The sequence below is a fragment of the Eurosta solidaginis genome, chromosome 4, assembly GCF_040869045.1.
Source record: "Eurosta solidaginis isolate ZX-2024a chromosome 4, ASM4086904v1, whole genome shotgun sequence".
Lineage (NCBI taxonomy): Eukaryota > Metazoa > Arthropoda > Insecta > Diptera > Tephritidae > Eurosta > Eurosta solidaginis.
Genome location: NC_090322.1, coordinates 201388454 through 201412952, shown reverse-complemented (window position 1 = coordinate 201412952; position 24499 = coordinate 201388454). Strand labels below are relative to the sequence as shown.

Genomic DNA, 24499 nt, shown 5'->3' with positions numbered 1-24499 from the left:
ACCAGGGCAGAGAGAGAGAGAGAGAAAATAGGCCGGCGACGGGGTTTACCTGGACAGCGGCTGCGTGTTCCGGGCGGGGTCGGATAGGCGTACCAACGGGCTGGTATTGGTCGGTCGGCTGCAACGGGATCTCTAGTCGCTCTTCTTCGGCAGCTGTGGTAGTCGCGGGGTCAGTCACCTGCGGAAGAGACTGCGAGGACTCGTTAGTGCTGGTTTCACCGCTGGACACCCCCGCCTCCCTACTTGCACACTAGTAGAAGGTGCGTAAGGGGGGCGGGGTTGTGCCAGCCGATACACCGTGGGTCGACCCGTGGGCGGAGGGGAAGTGCACCTTAACGGCACAGCGGTAGCCCCTGTGCGCACGCATCGGCTCACGGCCGAAACCAGAGCTGAGGGGAAGGGGTGAAATGTCATGAAGGCATCGGGCCGCTCAACGCCTAGGAGGGCGCGGGGGGCAAAGTAGCACAAGGCATCCTCCCCGTCGTCCTTACCTAAGTGAAGGGTGACCCGCGCCATGACGGCGCCCTACCACTCAGCCAGCCAAAGCTAGGACTGAGGGGAGGGGTTGTATGGTCATTAAGGCATCGGGCCACACCATACCTATGAGGGCGCGGGGGGCAAAGTAGCACAAGGCATCCTCCCCGTCGTCCTTACCTAAGTGAAGGGTGACCCGCGCCATGACAGCGCCCCTTCCACTCAGCCAGCTAGCAGGAGGGAAAAATATGTCTTTAAAAAGACATCCACTCCCGCTGGCTCACCTGCGAGGACTGAATTGCGAAAATGCAAATTCAGTGTTTATATGGGTGGTGACGCAAACTGGTTGAGAATTCAACGCACCATTATTGTGATTTTCATAGGTTCGCAATTTAGTTGGTTGTTGAATATGCTATAAAAGAACTGGTTGTTGGCTATGCTATAGCAAAATAAGTACAGGGAGGTTCAGGTTTAGGTGAATAAGGAAATACAGGGGGAGTTACGTTATTGTAACGTTACGATACAAAGTAAAAAAAATTTAAGGTTTTCCGGGATTATATTTTTATCAATATCTCTAAAACCTGATCTCGGGTATTCAATTCAAACTTTCTTACCTAACATGCTTCGTTCACATATCTATATGTTTTTAAAGCTTCAAAATCATCGGTAGAAAGGTGTTAAAATAAATGTGTTGCAAACTTTGCAGTATTACATGGCTAACAGCTGCATATATCTCAATATTTTGTTAAAATTTCAATATAATCGGTACAGAAGTGTTGAAATAAATGTATATTTAACATTGCTACCTCAATTTATATATATTTTGCTCGATCTTTTGACTATATCTTTTTGAGGCAGTATGTAAGACGAGTAACAGCGATGCACTATAGCTCCAATTTACCCCTAAATGCTCCTAACAAAAATATATTTGCGTGTTACCATGTTTCAAATAAAAATCTTTTTCTCCAAAAATATTTCCCCATATAGCATGTCCCCTACAACCGATTGTTTAGACACAATTTTTGTTTCGCAATTTCTACACCATTTTAACAGCTAGAAGCTTCAAGCTTCATGAAATACTTACGTTTATGGCATATATTGTTGAGATAATTGATTCATTGTCATATCTATTTAATGCAGACAACAAAAACTGCGAAACCTGCATCCTCACACAATCTACCAAACTATTTTTATACCCGCTGAACTTGTACGCAGGGTATTATAACTTTGATTGGATAACGGTTGGTTGTACAGGTATAAAGGAATCGAGATAAATGTAAACTTCCATATATCAAAATCATCAGTCTCGAAAAAAATTTGATTGAGCCATGTCCGTCCGTCCGTTCGTCTGTCCGTTAACATGATAACTTAAGTAAGTATTGAGATATCTTCACCAAATTTGGTACACGAGCTAACCTGGACCGAGAATAGATTGGTATTGAAAATGAAGCGAAATCGGATGATAGCCACGCCCACTTTTATATATATATAACATTTTGGGAACTTGATTATTTAGTAAATAATACAATTAGAATGTTGAAATTTGACATGTGGACTGATACTGACTCTTAACACAAATTTGAAAAAAAAAAAAAATTTAATGGGCGTGGCACCGCCCACTTGTGATAAAATCAATTTTACAAATATTATTAATCATAAATCAAAAATCGTTAAACCTATCGTAACAAAGTTCGGCAGAGAGGTTGGCTTTACTATAAGGAATGCTTTGAAGAAAACTGACCGAAATCGGTTAAGGACCACGCCCACTTTTATATAAAAGATTTTTAAAAGGTTTGTGGACGAATAAAATAAGCTATATCTTTGCAAAAAAGACCTCTATATCAATGATATTTCATTTCACAGGTGGATTTATAACAATAAATAGGAAAATTTTCAAATTAAAAAAATGGGCGTGGCACCACCCCTTTTATGACGAAGAAATGTTCTATGTTTCGGAAGCCATAACTCGAAGAAAAATTAAGGGATCGTAAAAAAATTGGGTACACAAATTTTTCTTATAACAGGAAATGTTTCTAGAAAAAATGTACGAGATCGGTTTAAGACCACGCCCACTTTTATAAAAAAGATTCCTAAAAAGGTCGTAGACGAAAATAATAAGCTATTTCCTAGCGCAAAATGCTTTGTATCAATAGAATTTTACTTTCTAAATTGAATTATAACATTAAATTGGAAAACAATAAAATTTTTGAAAATGGGTGTGACGCCGCGCCTTTTTGGTCTAAGCAATTTTCAATGTTTCGGGAGCCATAACTCGAAGAAAAATTTACGTGTCGTAACAAAATTGGGTATAACAGGAAATATTTCTAGTAAAAATGGATAAGATTGGTTAAGGACCACGCCCACTTCTATATAAATGACTTTAAAAAGGGTAGTAGGCAAAAATAATAAGTTAAATCTTAGCGAAAAACAGTTTTGTACCAATCGTATTTTTATTGTTCTGTTATCTTTATTTTAAAATAAACAGTAGGGAAATCCCCATATCTGAAGGAAAACTGCATTATTACCCGCTCAAAGTCATTGGTGTTAGCCTCTGTATCCTTTTTGCTTCTTTTAAACGAAGATTAGTTCAGAATAGAACCATATATATATAAATATTATTGTGCAGCCTTGTAACACTACTAAGCACACAAAACAAACAACAACAGCATTTAAAATGTACAGCTGGGTATGTAGTGTTCGGTTTCGCCCAAACTTAGGTTTCCTTGCTTGTTTATTTTATATTTATCTTAAAAATTGCTTTGGTACATGTACATCTGTTCACTATACACATATTTCATATCTTATACATCCTATTAGTTGGATATTACGAATGGGATAAGAATATTATTTAGCCCCATTCATGAAAGGTATGAAGTTTTCGGCACAGCCGAAGAGAGTCCGGTCCTTGCTTGTTTTTTATATACTTTTTATCCTTTCAAATTATTTTAGACTCCATCATCCACAAGCAAGTCATAATTATATATAATTTGCAAAGCACACACTAATTATTAACCAATTTACGGTGATCACGTAAAGAGCAACAAAAAGCGGAAGTTGTTAAAGTTATTAAATACTTGAGCTGCGCCCATAAAAGTCAACATACATAAGCAACTTGAAAAGAAAAAGAATTAAATGTTACTTTTTAAATAACCCAAAAAAACAAAATGTGTGTCGGTAGGCTAGCGAAATCTTTGTATGTTGCATGTATGTGTAACCTAGAAGATACCCCAAAAAAACCGTTTGTAGACAGTAATTAACAGCTTTTCGAAAACTGCATACTATTCATATTATTTTTTGTTGGTCATCATGATCCATGTGGTTAGCCACTATGTCGCTTGTTCACTACACAATTTTAAAACTCAAAACCAAATTGTAGACAAGTCTTTGTTTTACAATCGCAATGAAATATGAATACAAATGTGCTTAGTCTACTAGGCTTGGGAATCTATTGAACTAAAGAACGAAAGAACTAGATCTTTTAATTGAACTTGTGACGGACTTATTTCTGCTGAGGTATGCCCAGTCCGTCCAGGGTTCCTATAGTTGGTGGGAGAACCTATTCGGATTGAAATAAATAAACAAAGGAGTTCCGAAAACGTTATAAGGTTTATTTATAAATTCACTGTCCTTAATAGCTACTCCTATTCTCTGTCCCTGTCTAGATAAGAGTAGCTGAGGTAGAACCCCTCTGCTAAGCTCTCCGTCAGTTAGAGTAGAAACCTCCTACTGAATATAAAACTAATCACGAAATGAAGTAGAAACCTTCAGGTCGTGTTCTGGTCAGTGGTAGAAGCCCACTGACTCGTATGCCTATCTCCTAGCTTCTGATCTTACAAGCTAAAATGCCGCCCTTATATACGATTTTGTACGCCGGCGGACGGTTATTTCCTAAAAACAATTCATCTGCAATAATTCCTCCGTTATACAATTATGTAGGACTGCGCGCAGGCAGTCAGTAAATTTACAATAACAATTATAACAATTATAACTTGTAGAAATTCAAAACCGAATGCTAGTCTAAGCTACTTTTGCTGGATTCTATTAGTATATACATACGCTTATACGCCGACATACGTTTTCCCTTCTTCCATTATCATGCATATGACTTGTACATCTGTATATATGTATATATATATATATGCATACTTTCGATCATGTATGATAATCCGCTATCCCGGCATTTCGTATCCCAATTTTCGGGAGCCCTAATATACATAGCGAACAATGTACTTAATCTCGTACATACATTTGTTGTATGCCTGTCGTGTTTTCAAATCTTTGCTTTACCTATTGAATTCAATCAATTCTGTGTATATGCGTATGTTCGCTGTCACTTGGCTTTGATGGTGCGTTGACCTCGCTTGATGCTTTCGGCTTCTGCTTATGGCGTGCGTTGGTGTGTCGTATGCTTGTACGTAAGATGTAAAGAAAAGTTCCAATTAGTAGCGGCGCTTAGTTTGGCGACTTTTGCTGCTGATCTTCGTTTATCCAAATTATGATGTATGTTGTATTTGTAGCTAAGTGTATTGGATGCGCAAAGGGTTGGTTGACCGGCACAATTTTATGTTTTGTGCGTTTCCATTTTCCTCCCAAATGTTTTAGTGTGTGTTAGGGTGACCTATATTTGAAACTTATGTGGGCGAAATATGTTAATATTTTGCTTGTGTGCAAAAGTACGCAAGTCTGGTTTGTCCTTCAATTTAGTAAATAATAATTCAATATGCAACCGCATGTATTTGTTTTGACGTGTAATTCATACAGATATAATTCATGTCATAAAAATGTATAAATGTTAAATTCAGAGTTAAATTCATTTCTTCTATAACATGTATGTAAGAAAATGGAAAAAATAGGTATATGTTGTGAGGGTACAAACCCTCGGTTTTGGGGTCCTCACAAACTAGTTCGCTAGTTCGTTCAGTGAAGTGAACTAAACTTTTATGTGGCAACTTTGCAAATTAAAATTTCAAAATGTATGGCAAATCACTTCTTTATTAAAATTAAAACAGCTGATCGAATTTTGCGATGTTTACCGCCATATCGTCATTTTGTGAAGTTTTAAAATTATTTTACAAGTATAGTATTTTAAATGTAATAGTAAGTGTTTCCATTTTGCTTTCATAAATTTAACTGGAAAATTTTATGCTTAATACATAATGATTTGTTTCCGATGCCAAAGCGAAGTGAAATATGGAAGCACTATAAGAAAGTCGTGAAGAAAACAAAATGAAATGCAAGTACTGCCAAATTTCCATAAGTGTTGCTGGCGGCATATATGATGTTTAAATCAGGGAGTGAGTAGATTTGACTTCCGAACTGAACTATTGAATTAGTTCAATTGGTTGAACAATTGTTCAATTAGGTGACCGAACTAAGAGCCAAAAGAACTAGTTCGATGGACTGAACGAATTAGAAGTGAACTAATATTTTCATTCAACTAAAAAATCCAACTCTAGAGTGTACTAAAAAAAATTTTTTGGAAAATAGCTATTTAAGTAAAGAAAAATATTTTATGATATTTCGCTGTTCAAATTCTTCCCCAAATTTAAACAGGTAACTTTCTAAAAAATTTAAAATATTTTTTCCGTTGACTCTAGGTTCGGTCCGTGGATATAGAAATAATTTTCTTTAAAATGGAGAAAAATTTATAAAAAAATTTAATTGTGTAGCTGCCATTTGTTTCTAGTAGAGGTGCTCAACTTAGCCGTCGAGTGCTCTTATTCTCTTACCTATTTTTTAGCGCACTATCCTCAAGTGGTATAATGAACCCAGACAAATCCTGTTCATGTATCCGCACACCGTGCGGCCATCTTGCCCACAGCAGTCCAACAATCTATTTGTCTGCACACTCGGGGAACTAAATTCCTATTGGAAGGCTCCTCTCCAAAAACTTTTTGTACAAAGAGTCTTTCGCCGTGAAAACGAGGGCAGTGTAATTTTACGTGTTCTGCACTTTCCAATTTGGAGGTACAGTGTGGAAAGAAGGGATCCTCCTCTATCCCACGCTTACGTAGATATTATTTGAAGCCGCAGTGCCCGCTCAATATCTGTGTGAGGTGCTAATTTAGTTCGCCTTGTTTTCGCTTGAACCATTCTGTTATTTTCCGAACTATCATGAAGGTCAAGTACCCTTTTCTCGATTCTTCCCGCCGTCTTTGCCACCTAACTACTGCTCATTACCTTGCGGTTTTCTTAGCATCTTCAGATGATCAACTGATTCCAGTGCCATACAAATCGGCCCTTTAACCTGACACCATCCGATAAGCACACGTAATTCGTTTAGCAGTAATACGGTAGGCTGCTAATATATCTCTTTGCTGGATCATTTTAGATCCGTGCCATACTGATGTGGCATATAATATCATAGAGCTGGTTAAAAAAAAAATAAATGTAAGGCGCGATAACCTCCGAAGAGATCAAAGGCCGAGCTTCTCTTCCAATTTGCGTCGTGCTCCTCTTGATTTTTCCCTACAAATTGGCCGGACGGGACCTACATGTTTTATGCCGACTCCGAACGGCATCTGCAAGGCAGATGAGTTTTCACTGAGAGCTTTTCATGGCAGAAATACAATCGGAGCGCTTGCCAGACCCTGCCGAGGGGCGACCCCGCTTAGAAAAATTTTCTTCTAATTGAAAAATCTTATTTCTAAAATTTTGATGTTGCTTTGCCCGGGAGTTGAACCCAGGGCATACGGTGTGATAGGCGGAGCACGCTACCATCACACCACGGTGGCCGTAACTAGTAGTAGTAGAGCTGGTTATGTTGGATAATAGCTGCGGGTAGCTTCGCCTGGGCCGCAAATGTTGGGCATTATTCACGTTAGGGCTCCACTAACTCCAGAAACCTTCTTCCCCACCGCCCTGAATTGCTCTTTAAAACTTAGTTTTATGTCAATGTTTACTCCTAGATATTTCAAGAAAGGAAAATAAATTTATTCGATAATATCCTATGGTTAGGACCAACTCATCCACAGTCCGCTTTGAGCTCAACAAACCCACTGTTGTCTTATTTCTAGTCGTCTCCAGCCCCATGTTCGTCAGCCATTCCTTTATTCTTCCCACCGCGTCATTACTTAATGCTTGGAGCAGATCAAGTCTCTTGGGCACTACTACTACGACAATATCATCTGCATAGCCGACAATTTCCATACCTCCGGAAAACTCGATTTATAGCACACCACCATACATTGCATTCCATAGCGTTGGGCCTAGAACTGAACTAGAATAAGCTGAGCTCGCCCATCAATAGGGACCTAATATGTGTAGACGGTGTGTGTGCATAGTGTTAACAAAATTTGTTTAACGAGCAAACGGAAAATCCCCAATTTGTTACTAAGACTTATGTTATAGAAAAACTCGTCTTCGTAGCAAATACTACAAGTTTTCTAGGCTTTAGCTTAATTGCTACATCGAAATCTGTCAACTCTGCGCCCCTTGTGGCTGGGGACTTGACCTCGCGAGCACAGGATAATAACAAAACATGCTCAAGCATTTCTTACTGCAGCTCGCTTTTCCTATATCTGCTGTGATTGACGAGGCTTAACTTATAAGCATGTGACGCCAGAAAACAGTATGTTGTTAAGGGCCCATTACTGATACTTAGCATAGACTTGACTTCACTTGAGAACTGTCACTTACAGTTCTGTTAAATGAACATTGCATGTTACTGATTACTGAAAACTTAGCAACACTTAACTTGACTTAGAAGTCTGTTGAATTTTGGTTTTCTATGTAAATTCTAAGTAACGTTTACACAGTTTGAGATGCCATTTGTTTGTTTCCATTTCATTTTGACATTTTGTCATACAAATTGACATTTATTGATTATGATGCCAGATTGTATGCGCTAAGTGGAGTATAATCGTGGCTAAGTTGCCAAATTTATGCCAAGTGAAGTCAAGTCTATGCTAAGTATCAGTAATGGGCCCTTTAGTGTGCCTATGTAAGCGATGTGCCAAGCAAGCAAAAATGCCGTTAAAAATTGTGACATTTATTGGAGTGGCCATACAATAAAGTGGAATTTCGGCGTCCGATTCGTGGTGGGAGGGATATAGTTGCAAGTACTGACGAGTAGGGTGAAAGACTAGAATGTGTCTTAGAACTCACATATGAGCACTGCCTCCACCATAATATAAAAATCGTGATTGGTGATTTCAGCATCAGGGGGGACAAGGTGCTTTGGCCTCACGGTCGGAAATTTCACCCTCTGCAATGGAACCTTTCCTAATATATTGAAGCTGGCCGACTTTGCCGGTGCTCGAAACAGGGTCATATCTGGCACCAGGCACATGCATAAAAATATACATCTAGCTACATGGCTATCACCAGGTCGAAATGCACGCAATCATATCGACCATGTTGCGATAGACGAACGGCACGCCCCCAGGAGGTAGTTAAATTTAGACTTTTTTTTAACTTGGAATACCCAATTCAAAGCACGGCGATTACCCAACACACTGTTGTCGATAAAACCGACCGACTCTCCATTTGGTGGTAATGGCTTTTCAGAGAGTTACGAGCTACGGTTCTCACCCAAGAGTATATTGGTCTCGTTGCTGTTGACCATACTGTAACTTCTTTATACTATTTGACAGCGGCCGTCAAAAAACCACAAGCAAAAATGCTGGGGGACGATAATTCTAATACGGCGACTAAATTAAATACAGAGAAGCACACGAGTATTTCTAGAAACCAGAATCTCGCGAGAAGTCAAGTTTTTGATCTTTCGAGTCTCTAAATGTTCGTTTATGTTCGAGAAAAAATTATAAGCTCTACTAAGAATGAGAAGTTTCTTTTGAACATAGTTTAACCAACACTCACTTTTTAATTAAAAAACACAACTTTAATTAACCAACATGCTCTGGCTGCTACAAATACATATATAAAACCATACGAAATTGTGTTATTCACTGAATTTGTAGATTGTAAATTTGCGTTTCTGTTACTTTTAATTTGCATGTACAAATTTCCATACACAAAACTGTATTTGCACTTTTGCAAACAAATTTATATAAGTATACACACTAAGCTTGGTTGATTTGCATGGACGAAAATTAACCCATATTGCGCCATCGATTATTAGATAGGTTTTGGGCTCAGGAAAAAAGTTCCACTAAGCATACCCAAAAAAAATAACTTTCGAGCCTGCAAAATTTGAGTTTTTTGACTTTTTTTCTATTTGATTTTTAAGGTTTTTTTCATGACCTACTTAAAAAATTTCCATTTCATTTTCCGACTCAAAACTATCCGCTAAAAAATTTGGCGATAACAGTTTTTTGAAAAAAAAAAAAAATATTTTTTGGGTTGTGATGGATTTAACCACTAAGCTACCTCTGACGAGGTCCTGTACGTTAGGAAGCGTGCATGCTAGTTAAAACCAGGTCTGAGCTCGCCGGGTTGGGGTGGTTCTTGCTTGTCACATGTGTACAGAGGTCACCTAACACACAAAAGAAATTCAAGCACATATTTTAATAGAACCAGGCAAAAAAAATCTAAACACTTTAACCCCGAAAACGCCTAAAGATATGACCGACAACCGGAAACGGAATAAACCGGAGATGCAGCCGATCGAACCCGGGAAGCAATAAAGCCGCTTCCTTTCTCTCCTCCTACCCAACCATGAGAAATGTATTTATGAATTTAATCCCTAAGCCCAACCATACCTAAAGAAGACCTAGATCACCTCACACTCCTTTAAGATAAAAAATTAGCACCGATTCATTTTAAATTCACAAATCGATTACATATTTATTCTCCAATTATATGCATAACTTAATATTTATGTAGCTTTATAGTTTCTTATCAAATATTAATCATTAAAGTTACAAATATTGACAATTGACATTATTCCTATGAAATATGAATAAGGATATTCATCCGAAAAATATATAGTAATAATGTTTTACAGGGATAATCTCATTATAAATTATCAATCAATTAATTCCTAAAAGATAATTCCTATTTAGACAGATTTTGACTGAAATGTTCTTAGTTCGAAACAGAAAAAAACTGCTATACTACTGATTTAGATAGTAAAAAAAAAGGTTTGTGAACATTAATTCTGTATCTATTCCACTCTAAGCACTCAAGCGTCTATATTGATCATTATTTACTACTCCAACAACAAAAAAATAGTTATTTTGTCCGCACATCTAAATTTCCATAAACCATATCTATTATTGACAAATATCAAACATGAGAAAGTTTATTTAACTTTTATAGCTTTTTATTGAACTTAATTTAACTTTGCCCAATTCTGCACATCTAAATACTACAGTTCTTAGTCCTCAGTTTCTACATTCAAATAATAGCAAGAGAAAAATTAACATTTGTTTATTATACCATTTCCAATTAGAATTTGGAAAAAAAAAATGTTGAGAGAAAAAAAAAGGTTTATGTCACTGTGGCAACGCAAAAAAAATAACAAAATAACAGGTTCAGGTAAAGGGAGAGGGAGTAACGTGATCAAAGCATATATTTATGAACAGCTATTTTTCTTGTGTTTTCCATGTTACTTTCTCTCGCTCTACATGCGTGAAGAAATGATCATATACATGTTACCAAAAAATATAAGAGAGTTTAATTTAAGAGAACTTACATGATGAGATCCAACGTGGTCAGCTGGTGCCTGTTGAGGTGTGTCGGTTTGCTAAAAAAATTAAAATGATTTCTTTTTCTCTCTCTCTGATGAATATAATTCTTATTACAAATTTTCTTTTGAACTATTCTCTGTATACACAAAAAAAAATTCTTATTGCCTCAAATATGTAAGACCATTTACCCTATTTTTAACCCTACAATGATCGAATCTAAAATTTAGAACTTTTTAAAAAAAATGTTTACTCTTTTTTTCCAACTCAATTTAAATTACTCATTTAACGTTTCTTTCCTAGTTAGATTCTTTTAACTAATTACACTATAACAAGAAAATTAGGTTTTGATTCATATTAGTAGTTTCAATTTCTTCTCCCTTTTCAACTTTGCTTTAGTTAATATTTATTTTCTATTTGCTTATACATACTTATATATTTTCCTTTATATTATAAATTTATATATAAATCTATATATACGTATGTATATGTACCGTAATTATTCCTGCAACTTTTTTTCTCTTTTAATAGGAAAACTTTTCACCACTATTTTTTTTTTTTTTTCTTTGTAGTTTCAATGTGAAAAAAATACTAGTGATGAAATTATTAAAATCACAAACTTTCCACATTAAGTTTACGATTAAATCTCCCATCTCCTTTTTCTTTCCTATGTCTTAACACTTTACTTATTTAATTTTTTTTTTTTTTTACAGCGGGTAATAGCTAAATGTAATAGCAAATTCATATATATTCATTTATATTTTTAGAGCAGGAAAAGTTAAATATTAAATCTTATTAAACCACAAAAGTTAAATATAAACCGCATTGTATTTTGATCTCCAAGATCTCTAAACTGGAATCGAATTTAGTAATTTTCAAGCCTTTCCATGGCAAATCTAGTCTAAGTAAAGCTTTCTAAGAGGTCTTCATAATAAAGTGATTTACGTAAAATTTTTGGCCTCGTGCTTTAAAACTATATAGAAATCTGCCAACAGGTTCCCGGATGCTGATGCATTTTCTAGATTTTTCCTCCTGGTATCTGTTAGTATAACAGGAAAACTTGATGCAGGAAAAGGTTTATGTTTTTTTTTTTTTTTTTTTTTTGACGTAATTCGTTGACATTATCGTGGTTACGCGAGGAAAGCTTCAAATATTTCCTTATATTTTTGTAATTTCACCCGTAACCGAAGTAAATTTGGTGACCATGCACCGCTTCAAAAAAAACTAAGCCCGATGCGGTATCGAAGCACAAATTGTCACTTCGAGATCTCCAGCCAGAAAGAACGAGATCAATTTGGCGGAAATCGATCGTGCTCTCGTCTTTATCTCCTCATTTTCTCAAACCCATCATGCACGCAATTAGACCGTTTGCCACAGGTGTTGCCACTGAACTCTGTTTTGTGACTTTAACCCTATGATGGTCAATGAAGCTAACTACCTAGCCTTTCTGATTTAGGACACACCTATGAATATTTCTATCAGAAAAGGTTTCTAAAAACGAAGCCGCGCTCACAGGGTTTTGAAGAGTGTTTTGGTGAAAAAATTTATTTTTTCGCCATTTTTTTTTAAGGGTTGCTTCAGAAACGTGCAAAAGTGTTGCCGATGAAAACGAATGTGTCTCATATTTCCTATTCAACTTACAACTATGCGTTAAAAGCATTGGCATTAACAGTTTTTAAAAAAAAATTTTTTTTTTTTTTGATTTTTGGAACTTGTTTTGGTCGAAATCGATTTTTTTCATTTTCAAGGCTCCAAATCATTTTTTACGTATATTTTTACGTTAGGCCCACCAATAAGTATACCAAAATGATCAGGGAATGATCTAAATTGATTCAGCCATGTCAGCTGTCCGTCTGTCCGTCCGTCCGTCTGTCCGTTTGTTTGAACGCAAACTAGTCCCTAAATTTTTGAGATATCTTGATGAAATATGGTAAACAGGCATATTTTTATGGGGGATTTGACATTTATCGGAATCGACCGGATCGGACCACTATAGCATATACCTCCCATACAATCGATTGTTCAATAAGAGGGTTTTCGCCATTTCTACCCCATTTCTGCCTTATTTTAACAGCTAGCAACATCAAATTATTCCACAAGCTTACGTATTGGGCATAGATTGTTGTCTAAAAAAAATCATCAAGATTTCAAAAAACTGTTATAGCCAAAGTTTTTAGCGGACAATTTTGAGTCGGACAGGGTATATATGAAAATTTTAAAATAAAATGAAATTTTTTTAAGTAGGTATTGAAAAAAATTTTAAAATCAAAGAAAAAAAAGTCAAAAAACTCAAATTTTGCAGGCTCGAAAATTATTTTTTTGGGTATGCTTAGTGGAACTTTTTTTTCCTGAGCCCAAAATCTATCGAAAAATCGATGGCGCGATATATGTTAATAAATCGACCCAGTTTAATACACACGTATGTATGTATGTAGTAAACTTAGTTGATTCGGGCTTTTCACTCAACTTGCATTCTTTGGCCTTCTTCAGCTGACTAAAAGTTTACTGCTTCAACTGCACATATTTTCAAATGCTTCTTCAATGGTACATTTACTTCCGCTGAACTTCTCTAATTGGCAAGTAACGCTAAAAGGTTTATACGTAAAATTTTACATTTCAACAACAATTTGCGATATGTGGGTAAGTTTTGTTCTTTGGCTTCTCTTATTGTCGCCCAGGTTTGGTGGTGTTGCAAATTGCATAAGATACTTTCGCACCAACTAATTAACAAACAACGCGTGAACGTATGTGGGTAAAATGGCGACAACTTTCCACGTCTAACAGCTAATGTACATACTCGTGTAGAAACCTAATTGTGATAATGCTTAAAAAACTGTGATCCAGCTAAACGGATAATATACGAAAAAGCACCCACATCATTCAAGTAAAATATGTTAAGGCGTGTTAAGGAGTGCAAAGATACAAGCACTTTCTCATGGCCTATATTTTCCAAAGCATTTAGCTTAAGATTTGTGGAATGTTGAGTGTTCTGCAGTATATTTTTTTTTATTAGGCGTTGGTGTAGCGCACTACCCTCAAGTGGCCCAATTAAACCAGGCTAATCCTGTTCATGTGCTCGCATCCCGTGGGATCGCCGTTCTGGTTAACGTCACGGAGGGGAAAGGCGATTTAGTCGCCACTATATCGTATGCGCATTTCTCTGCGCTCCTTTCAGCTTGCATCAAATTCGTCATACCTTTAAAGGCCATCTTGATCACAGCAGTCCAACAGTCTATTCGGGAAAATAAATTTCTAATGGTAGGCTCCTTACCAAAAACTCTGTGTACAAAGAGTCTTTCGCCGTGAAAACGAGGGCAGTGAAACAAAACATGTTCTGCGCTTTCCAATTCGGAGGGACAGCGTAGTCAGAAAGGATCCTCCTCTATCCCATGCTTATGTAGATATTCCTTAAATCCGCCGTGCCCGCTCAATATCTGTGTTAGATGGTGATTTAGTTCGCCGTATTTTCGCTATATTCCGAACTAACATGAAGGTCCAGCGCCATTTCCTCGATTCGTGACCTTGCGCTTTTCTTAGCATATTCTTGGCATATTCAGATGGTCGGCTGATTCCAATGCCATACAGATTGGTCAGTTCACCTGAGTGTAGATGTACTGGGATTTTCCTAAATAAAACATAGATCGAGTCGTCGGACACAGTTAGATAAACACATGCTATCCAGTATAATAACAGTAACACGGTAGGCTGCTAGTATATATTTTTGGTGGACCATTTTAGATCCGTGCCATACTGGTGTGGCTTATAATATTATCGAGCTGAAAAATAGCTGACGGGTAGCTTCGCCTGGGCCGCCGATGTTGGGCATTATTCGCATTAGGGCTAAAAGATAGTTTTGAGTCAATTTTTACTCCTAGATATTTCAAGCACTGCATATTGTGGTGACAAATTGAAAATTTTGTTCATATAACTTTGGCATGTCGTAATTTTTTTTAACAATATTGACACTTTTTATAATTTATTTAATAATTTGGGAAAAATATAAACAACGTGACATCAGGATGGACAAGGCGACAGCTGTTTCGATTATACCTTGTAAATCTCTTCAAAGCCTTTTCTCCTGGGAGTGGGAGTCGAACCCGCACTCCTACGATGAAATGGTTACAAACGCATTCAGCTACGTCATGCCTTAGTTGTTGTAAAGTTTTTCCCAATTGCCTTCTTTTGCATATATTAATCTTCTACACATCACATACTTCGTATGTAGTTACGTGTTGAAGTTGTGCATGTTTGTAAGGCGGTTTCATAGAAACTTGGTTTTTATTGCTATTTTTGTTTTATTTATAGAACTACAACGAATTAACCAAATGTTGTCTCTTTATATGAATTAATCGGGGATTGCCCGCATTGACACTTTTTGTTTTCATAGGAAGATTTTGAAATTTAAAAGAAAATTTTGGGCGGCAGCAGCTGAAAAACGATATGGCAGTGGTCGGTCAACAGTCGTATCACTGAGTGGAATCAGCACGGCAGAAGCTTTATAATATGGATAACGTTTTTTTAGCAATGGCGGGAATGTTGCGACGCCCGTTCCAGTGGCCGATTTGGAAAGATGGGAGTATGGGTGATGGTGTAGGGGCTGTTTTTTGCTGTCTGTTGATGTACGTTATAATATTGTTTAAATTTAGATGCAAGTGAAAACAGATTACAGGCGTAAAACATTTATACGTGTAATGGTTAAAGGTCGCTCATATAATGATTTCTAATTGGAATTTCATATATCGTCCGCCGTTCTAGAAAATGTTGAGGTATCTTAATGAAATTTGTTATGTAAGTTCCTATTCGCTCATCTCAGATCGCTTTTAAAATAACCGAAATCGGACTATAGCCACGCCCACTTTTTCGATATCCAAAATTTCGAAAAACCGAAAAAGTGCGATAATTCATTATCAAAGACGGATAAAGCGATGATATTTGGTAGGTGGGTTGACCTTATGACGCAGAATAGAAAATTGGTAATATTGTAGACAATGGGCGTGGCACCGCCCACTTTTAAAAGAAGGTAGTTTAAAAGTTTTGCAAGCTGTAATTTGGCAGCTGAGTATGTAATGTTCGGTCCGTACTTAGCCTTCCGTACTTGTTAATTTTTTATACTCAGCTGAGCAGAGCAAACAGAGTATATTAATTTTGTTCGCATAACGGTACCCCGTAACGGCATTAACTAATCGAGATAGACATACAATTCTATATATCAAAATGATCTGGGCGAAAAAAGAAATTAATTTAGCCATGTCCGCCCGTCCGTCCGTCCGTAAACACGATAACTTGATTAACTTTTGAAGTAGCTTGATGAAATTTGGTAAGTAAGTTCCTAGGCACTTATCTGAGATCGCTATTTAAAATGGCTGAAATCGGAATATAACCACACCCACTTTTTCGATATCGAAAATTTCGAAAACCCGAAAAAGTGCGATAATTCATTACCGAAGACGGATAAAGCGATGAAACTTGGTAGGTGGGTTGACCTTATGACGCAAAATAGAAAATTTTTAAAATTTTGGACAATAGGTGTGGCACCGCCCACTTTTATAAGACGGTAATTTAAAAGTTTTCCAAGCTGAAATATGGCAGCTAAGTGTGTAATGTTCGGTTACACCCGAATTTAGCTTTCTTTACTTGTTGTTGTTTCAAAAAGGCAATATGAAATCTACTTATCTGTTTAGTCTTTTGTTTAAATGAAAGGCCAGCGATAAAAAGTGTATTTACGATAGTAAAAGCTGAATTTAACATTTTTTTCAATAAAACATGGACATACCGAATTATACAGTAAAACTTAGAATTATAGTTTTTTTCCTTAAGACTATTTTAGCTACATATAATTTCGGGAAAACTTCAAAAGTATTTCGACACTGTTTCTGGATTTATTCGGAACTATTTCAGGACAGTTATAGGATCAGAAAATTAGTCTGGATATGATTCTGAAGTGATCCAGTAACTGTCGCGAAATGGTTACGGAATAGTCTTAAGGTTTTTCCAAAATGATTCCTAAACAAATACGAAGTGTATCCGAACCCAAAATTAAAGTGCCTAAAAATTGGTTTTGAAGCTTTTCTAAAGTGCTACATAGAATAATTCTGAAACGATTCTGAAATTGTTCTGAATGATGTAAGAAACGATAAGTCCTTGTATATAAATCGATGTGTCCCTGTTTTAAGGAAAAAATGGTTAGTCCAGCTTTTGCTGCCGTTTTATGTTTTCATCGCATATTTACGAATATATTTATAAGTTTGATTTCTAGACTGAAAAAGAAGGATTGGTAAAATCAACAGAAATATGGGTCAATTCAACCGAAATTTTTGTCAATTTGTATCCATCGCAACAAGATGTTGAATCAACTGTGCACAAATCGTTGATTGGTAATTGACCGTTTTAGTAGTCAAATGAACAAAAAAAAGTTGTTGCGATAGCTTTGTGCGAAAGTACCTATGTTGCGGCATTTGCAAGGCAGACAAGATTTCACTGAGATCTCTTCAAGGCAGAAATACACTCGGAGTGCTTGCCGAACAGTGCCGAAAGGCGACCCCGCTTAGGAAAATTTTCTTCTAATTGAAAAACCTTATTTCTAAAATTTTTATATTGCTTTGCCCGGGGTGTGAACCCAGGGTTTTCGGTGTGGTAAGCGGAGCACGCTACCATCACACCACGGCGGCCGCCATATACATACGTAAATATGTGCAAATATATGTACACAGCATACATAAGTACAAAGTGGAGAGCGCAGTGAGCGTAAAATTCTCTTTGAAATTTGCTCATGTATTGACTGTTGATCGCTGTTGTAATGACCAGTGAGATCAGTTGTGTTAACAAAAAAATCAGTTAGATCGATTAGGAATCTGTCAATTTTACAGAATTTTGTTAATTTAAAAGCGAATACTTCTCTTCTGTTGAAATGACTAAACTAATTTGTTCGCTTTACAAAGAACTCGGTCAAATTAACCATAATTCGATCAATTCCACCGAATCTTCGTTAAGTTAAGAACAACAGAACTGATTTGTTGATTTTACTAGCACCGTTTTTTCAGTGTATTTACTTTTAAAATAAATACACATTTTATCGCTGACCCTTTAAATTTATTGAAAAAATATTATTCTTTTGAACTAAATAATCTTTATACTAAACATTAAAAAATGTTTGGCCCCGACTCAAAATTTTTTTTCTTGATAATCGCCGTCATAAAAAACATTTCATCAATAGCAGTGAAAATTAAATAAACAATATTTGAAGAAATACCACTAACAAACAAATTTTTTAATTTGAGTAGGTAATCAAATGTGTGTTTATATACAAGCAAAAATATAAACACAAAGCAAAATGCTGTTCAAAGGAAATAAAACGTCGCTGAATATCTTCTGAACGCGTACGCGATACCACACGTATTTACATATATACACACATATGTTTGAAAAAATTTATTTCAGGAAATTTTATAATAGTTTAAACAAAAAATGAAGTACAAGTGTTTGTACGAATGGTTCATATATATAGATAGTATATATCGAAGTACAAGTAAGCATTTATCGAAAACTTATCTGAGCAAATAACATCGACAGCGTTGTAAAAATGTGCTTAAATTAGCAATGCTTTTTAATCGCTTAAACCAGCAATTATAACACTGTGCAACAATTGGTTTTCTACGTATACAAAAAGTTAGAATAATTACGAAATAAGGCACACAAAATGGGTACAGAAGAAGTTTGTGTTTCTACAATGAGCGAGTATGATCTCCTCATCTACAAAGAGTGTAAGAAATCCCTAAAAAAGTAGATAGAGAGAAGGATACATCTATATTGGGTTTCAGTGCACATTGGAATAAATGGGAATGAAAAAGCGGGTAAACTAGCTAGAAAGGGCGCAGCTCTCGAAGCTTGCTCTGTAGACATCCCAATTAGATTGGATCAGATTAAGAGAAATTAAGAGCTGCATATGATCGATCAAGTGAGAAAGACGTGACGCGCTGTTGTAAAGTGTATAAAATCATGTGTAGGTCTTCCAACTTTAGACTAACAAAGTTATTTCTATAATACAAAAAATAGAGGATTATAAACTCATGATGGGTATTCTGACTAGACACTGCCTTCTGACGACTCATGCTTTTAAATCAGGGCAAGTCAGTGATAGCAGATATATGAAGTGCGGGTTGGAGAAGGAAACGATAGAGTACTTTTTGTCCTCGTGCCCTAACCTTGCCAGGCTAAGACTCTACCTATGAGGAGTGATACAGCTGTCAGATCTAGAAGCAACAAGATGCGTAAGTCCTAGAAACCTTTTAGTATTTTGCAATAGGACGCAGTTATTTCAATACGCATCCGTTGTTGGCCGTCGAGTTGTTTCAATTTTTTCTCAAACATTTTGTAAAATAAAATTTGATAGCAAATCGATAGTTTCTCGATAACACGCTGATGAGAAATTGGTAACACTCCGTTAGCAAATCGATAATTTTTCGACTAAATGCGTAACACTTCGATGACAAATCGAAACCTTCTCGATGACTGTTTGGTAACATATAAATAACCTTTCAATATATAAATAATTCTTCAATATCACACACATATCGAAAATTTTTAATGACAAAACTATAATTCGTCGTAAAAAACAGTAACTTATTATACTTCTAATCTTTCCTTCCCTCTTGCCTCCCCTTTTTTCCTTTACTTTCCTTGCTTTGTATCGTTATTATTATCCAAATTGTTATCAACATTGTTATTATACTGTTAAACTTCTTTTCTCCGGCTTCATTTTCCTTTACATTAACTTCTTTTCCTTTATCATTTCTTTTTTTTTTTTTTCTTTACACATATATCGTCGATTTCCTGTTTTGTTTTCGTTGATTTCCATCAATTGAATTGCTGTCTGACATTACTCATATCAACTCTGCCACGTACATTGGTCCCACATTACTCTAGAGTGTGATGACTATACTTACGCTCATATTGTATTTCCCCCAATAAAACATACCAATATCATATACTATGTTTATACTACACATTACACTACACACCACACGTAAATTCTATCTTCTAGTATATCACTTTTAACGACTACGTTTATGCTTGCACTACGCTTAAATTTCAGATTCCTTCATATCGTGAGCAAAGATATTTACACATCAAAAACCGCGAGAGAAATTGCTCACTTCGTGAACTGCGGCAGGCATGGTTCCTTAAACACGAAGCCCAAACAATGCCTCAAAGCATGATCCAGCAGCAACCAAAGGTCTTAAAAGTTGTTTCTTTCAAGATGTTAGCCACATAGCAAACAGCTAACAATTTCCTTATAGTCGCTTCTTACACTTTCGAACTGAGATAAATAATTGAACCACCGCTAAGGGGACTAAGGGGTTCCATTAAAACATACGTGAAGCCTGGAAATTTTATATTTTTTGTTACCAGTTGTTATAGAGTTCCATGAAAAAACTTGCTTTCATATGCATATACACAGAAAAAAATAAAAATAAACTGTTTGTGCTGCAACTACTGTTAATTGCCGATTTTCGAAAATTTTTTTTTAGGCCACGGTTGATTACTAGAAACGCGGAGGGTAGTTTGGTTACAAAATACAAAATTCAAACCTTAGTAGTGATATTTTGCAGCGCTAGGGTATGTACAGCAACAAATTCATAATAAAAAGCAAATATGTTTGCAAAAAAGCTACAAACGTCAATACATGTAATAAATAGCAGAAAAAAATGGAAGTGATTAAATGTAAACAATCAATGAATGACCTCATTTAAGGACTGAATTTTTATTTTCGATTTTGTTTTTGATAGCAGTGGGAAATTAAGACATTAGTCAGAAATAATTTTATTTTGTACCTACATTGAGTTATTTGCAGTTCAATCAGCAATTATTGCACGAAGTTCTTTTATTTTATTTTATACAGACGTTGTTTTATTCATTTATTTATTTATATATTTATTTATTTATTTATGTATTTATTTATTTATTTATTTTTTTTTTATTAGTCAATGGACTTAAATCCTTATAGACTATGATACAAACTAAAATTAAGAGATAGTTATTTGAAAAATAATACATGGTACTTAGAAAGCAGATTTTATAATATTTAGTCCTATCCGATAAATATGGACAGTCAGCGGACCCATTAATAATATCATACGTAAATGACAAGCGATTTTCTAGAGACTTAAGGCTTAAAAGCAGAAGTCGCGCAGAGTTGGCGGGTATAGGATCGGAGAAGTTTAAAGGACGAAGGTCATATCTGAGAAAATTTTTTTGTATTCTTTCAATTCTGGTAATAGCAGTTTGACTACTTGGTCTCCAAATAAATACGCCATATTCCAGATGAGACCTAACAAAAGACGTGTAAAGTAGCTTAAACGTGTAGGTATCAGAGAATTTGGCAGCATTGCGCCTCACAAGGCCAAGCATAGAATATGATTTAGTGGTTATGAAATTTTTGTGCTTACTAAAAGAAAACATTAACACATTGAAGCTCACAATTAGAAATACTATAATTTGTAGTTAGAAGATTAATTGGCTTCTTGTATGTCATTTGAAAGCATTTGAACGAATTCAAAGAGATATGAGAATTCAGGCACCATTGGTGTAACTTATTAATATCATTCTGCAACATTAAGGCATCATCTGGCGTCTTAGTAGCAGAAATAGCTTTAAGTCATCGGCGTATAGCAAATACTTCGCGAATGAAAAGCAACTACTTACGTCATTAATAAATAAGATAAATAATAAGATAAATATTTTTTTTTTTTTTTTTTAAATAAAAATGGACCTAATATACTTCCTTGGGGAACCCCAGAAATGGCTACAAACGGACTAGACGATTGTCCATCTATGGAAACAACACACTCTCTGTTACTTAAATAATGCCCCTATTATCGTTTACAACTCAACTCTGGTTGGGTTGAAATTTCGCAATTTGGTATTACAGATTACAACTCAACCTGTCAAAGAAAAATATCAGTTGAGCTGCCTCGTCTAACAATTTTTTGTGGCATTACCATTTACAACGTTGTGTTAGTGTAGTTGTCAAACGCGTCAAAATCTTACAACTGATTACTAGCAGTTGTCTCATACAATTTTACAGTTGTTTTGAAAAAATGCAACGTTTTAGAAGACGGTTCACCACCTAATTTTTAACAAAAATTTTCAAAGTTGGTATCAAAAGACGCGTTTCGACCTCCGATTTAAGAATCCGAAAACAAAAATTAAATATTTAATTTCTATCATATAATTTCGGTTCAAATTTTCATGTGGATGTATTGTGCCAGATTTATTGTACACACTAATGCAGAAAGGCGTTGGACCTATCCAGGGTTATTTTTACAAATCGCGGCCAAAGGCCGCCAACACAGGAAGACTTATTGTGCAAAAAAACCGTGGATCGGGCCTCATATTTCGGACCCTCTTGGGCCATTTTGTGAGTTTTTGCAAATATTTTGCTACAGAAATAAAATTTATTATTTCCGCTTTCGAATCCTAAAAACGGAGGTAAAAGTCTAGTTGAGGGGTCGACTGCTAATACGACCAAAAATATCGAGAGAGGTGTCAAAAGACGCGTATTGACCTCGAAAAGAATAATCCGAAGGCGAAAAAGAAACATATTACCGGTATTAGCAGTCAACCCTTCAACTATAATTTTACCAAAACGGAGATCGAAACGCGTCTGTTGATCCACGTTTGATGAGAGTTAGATGGTGCACGGGCTCATAAGACGAAAACCGGTAGTTAAACCGTTAAAGTGCAAGGAATCTGAATGTGACGCATAATTTTAAAATAGGGGTTCAGCCTTCCCTCGAAAGCGTTTGCGGAATTGGTCCTTAATTTTGTTTAGTAATGAGTAAAATGCTTACTTTCAAATCTGCAAAATAACTTCATTTGAAGCTCATCATTTGTCACTTAAACATTTTCTTACTTGGTGCTGGGTAGTTCCAAGGTATTGGAATGATCACGCGAATGTTTTCCGCATTCACGACATGTTAATCACCAACATTTTCGCCATTATAAAATAGATTTCATATCATATAATATCTCGTAATAACAAAATTACTTTTGCAAATGCTTAAATTTTCGCCACAAATTGATCAGCTGTTCATTTATCTGTCAAATCAACACTTACTTAGGTTGGCAGCACCAATTCAAGTTCAACTGAAATAAGTTGTAATTCGTAATACCAAACAGGAGTTGAGTTGTCTGAAAGTTGAGTTGTTTTAATTACAACCCAACTAAATTGTGTTGTATAACGTAATAGGGGCATAAGACTTTATCCATAAAAGAAACAAATAGTGGAGACCAAGGCAAAACTCAACTTGCCCTAACTTTTGCCCATCTCCGTGAGTTTTATGAAGTTTTTTTCTTACTAGAGTACTTAAATTGTGGAGGAAACACTTCTCTGCTCTCCTAATCGAAGAAAGCGATGTACCGCATAAGGATGATTAACCCGATCCCACAATCGATGATGATGGAGTTAATGTTATCAGAAAAGAAAAAGCCACAAGTTGAAATGTTTATGCTTACGTAAGTTTTCTTATTAGGGTAGTCCCAGTCAAACGGAATAATGTACAAAAGTCAAATTCAAGATTTGCGGTCTAAAACGTGAAGGTAACATTTATGCTTAATTTATTAATTTCTAGAGATTTTTTTTTAATTCTTAAAGTATTTATGTGGTTACTTAAAGTATGACCTTTGGGCAATAGTTCTTATACTCAGCGTGCTTTGCACACAGAGTATATTAACTTTGATTGGATAACGGTTGGTTGTATGGGTATAAAGGAATCGAGATAGATATAGACTTCCATATATCAAAATCATCAGTATCGAAAAAAAATTTGATTGAACCATGTCCGTCCGTCCGTCTATCCGTTAACACGATAACTTGAGTAAATATTTAGATATCTTCACCAAGTTTGGTACATGGACTTATTTGGAACGACAATAGATTGGTTTTGAAAATGAGCGAAATCGGATGACTTTTTATATATTGTAACTAATTTACTGCAAATCCTCTTATTTTGCCATGTTCGAATCACTAAACTGTTGAATAAATAACTCCAATATTTAATAATGCAAAATGGCCTCTAACACTACTATTGCCCAGCAGATTGCGTGCTTAATCCAAACTGAATTCCAGCGCCTCTACATTTGCTGCCTTTTATACACTCTGATTTCCTCGCTCGCATCTTCTAGGCGCTTCCGTTTCCAAAATCTACCAGTTAGCCATCAGCTATCAAATTTCTCAGCTGTAACTACAATTGCACGATTTTATAGTTTCTCTCATTGCATACTTTCGGGGGTATCTCAGATATATGCATGTGGTTGTGCGTTGCTCTCAGCTGCGTGTACCTACATATGTGTAGACAAAATGATTGATTTATGGATGTGCATATAAGGCGATGCTTAGCATCGGCTTAGAGATGGCAGCACCCCTTAGTGTTGCTAAT

At 35.9% G+C, this 24499-nt stretch overlaps 1 protein-coding gene across 7 annotated transcripts in view; it reads right to left on the bottom strand.

Annotated features, from left to right (window-relative positions):
- The window catches only part of LOC137250896 (frequenin-2), a 287641-nt gene that overhangs the window by 242107 nt on the left and 21035 nt on the right, over positions 1-24499 (bottom strand). Inside the window, exon 1 of one of the 7 annotated variants that reach the window (XM_067784582.1) lies at positions 11072-11122. The exons of the other annotated variants lie outside the window; for them this stretch is intronic. The gene's annotated coding sequence lies outside the window, so the exon portion shown is untranslated. Of the gene's footprint in view, positions 1-11071; positions 11123-24499 lie in introns of those variants that run through there. 7 annotated transcript variants of the gene reach the window in all.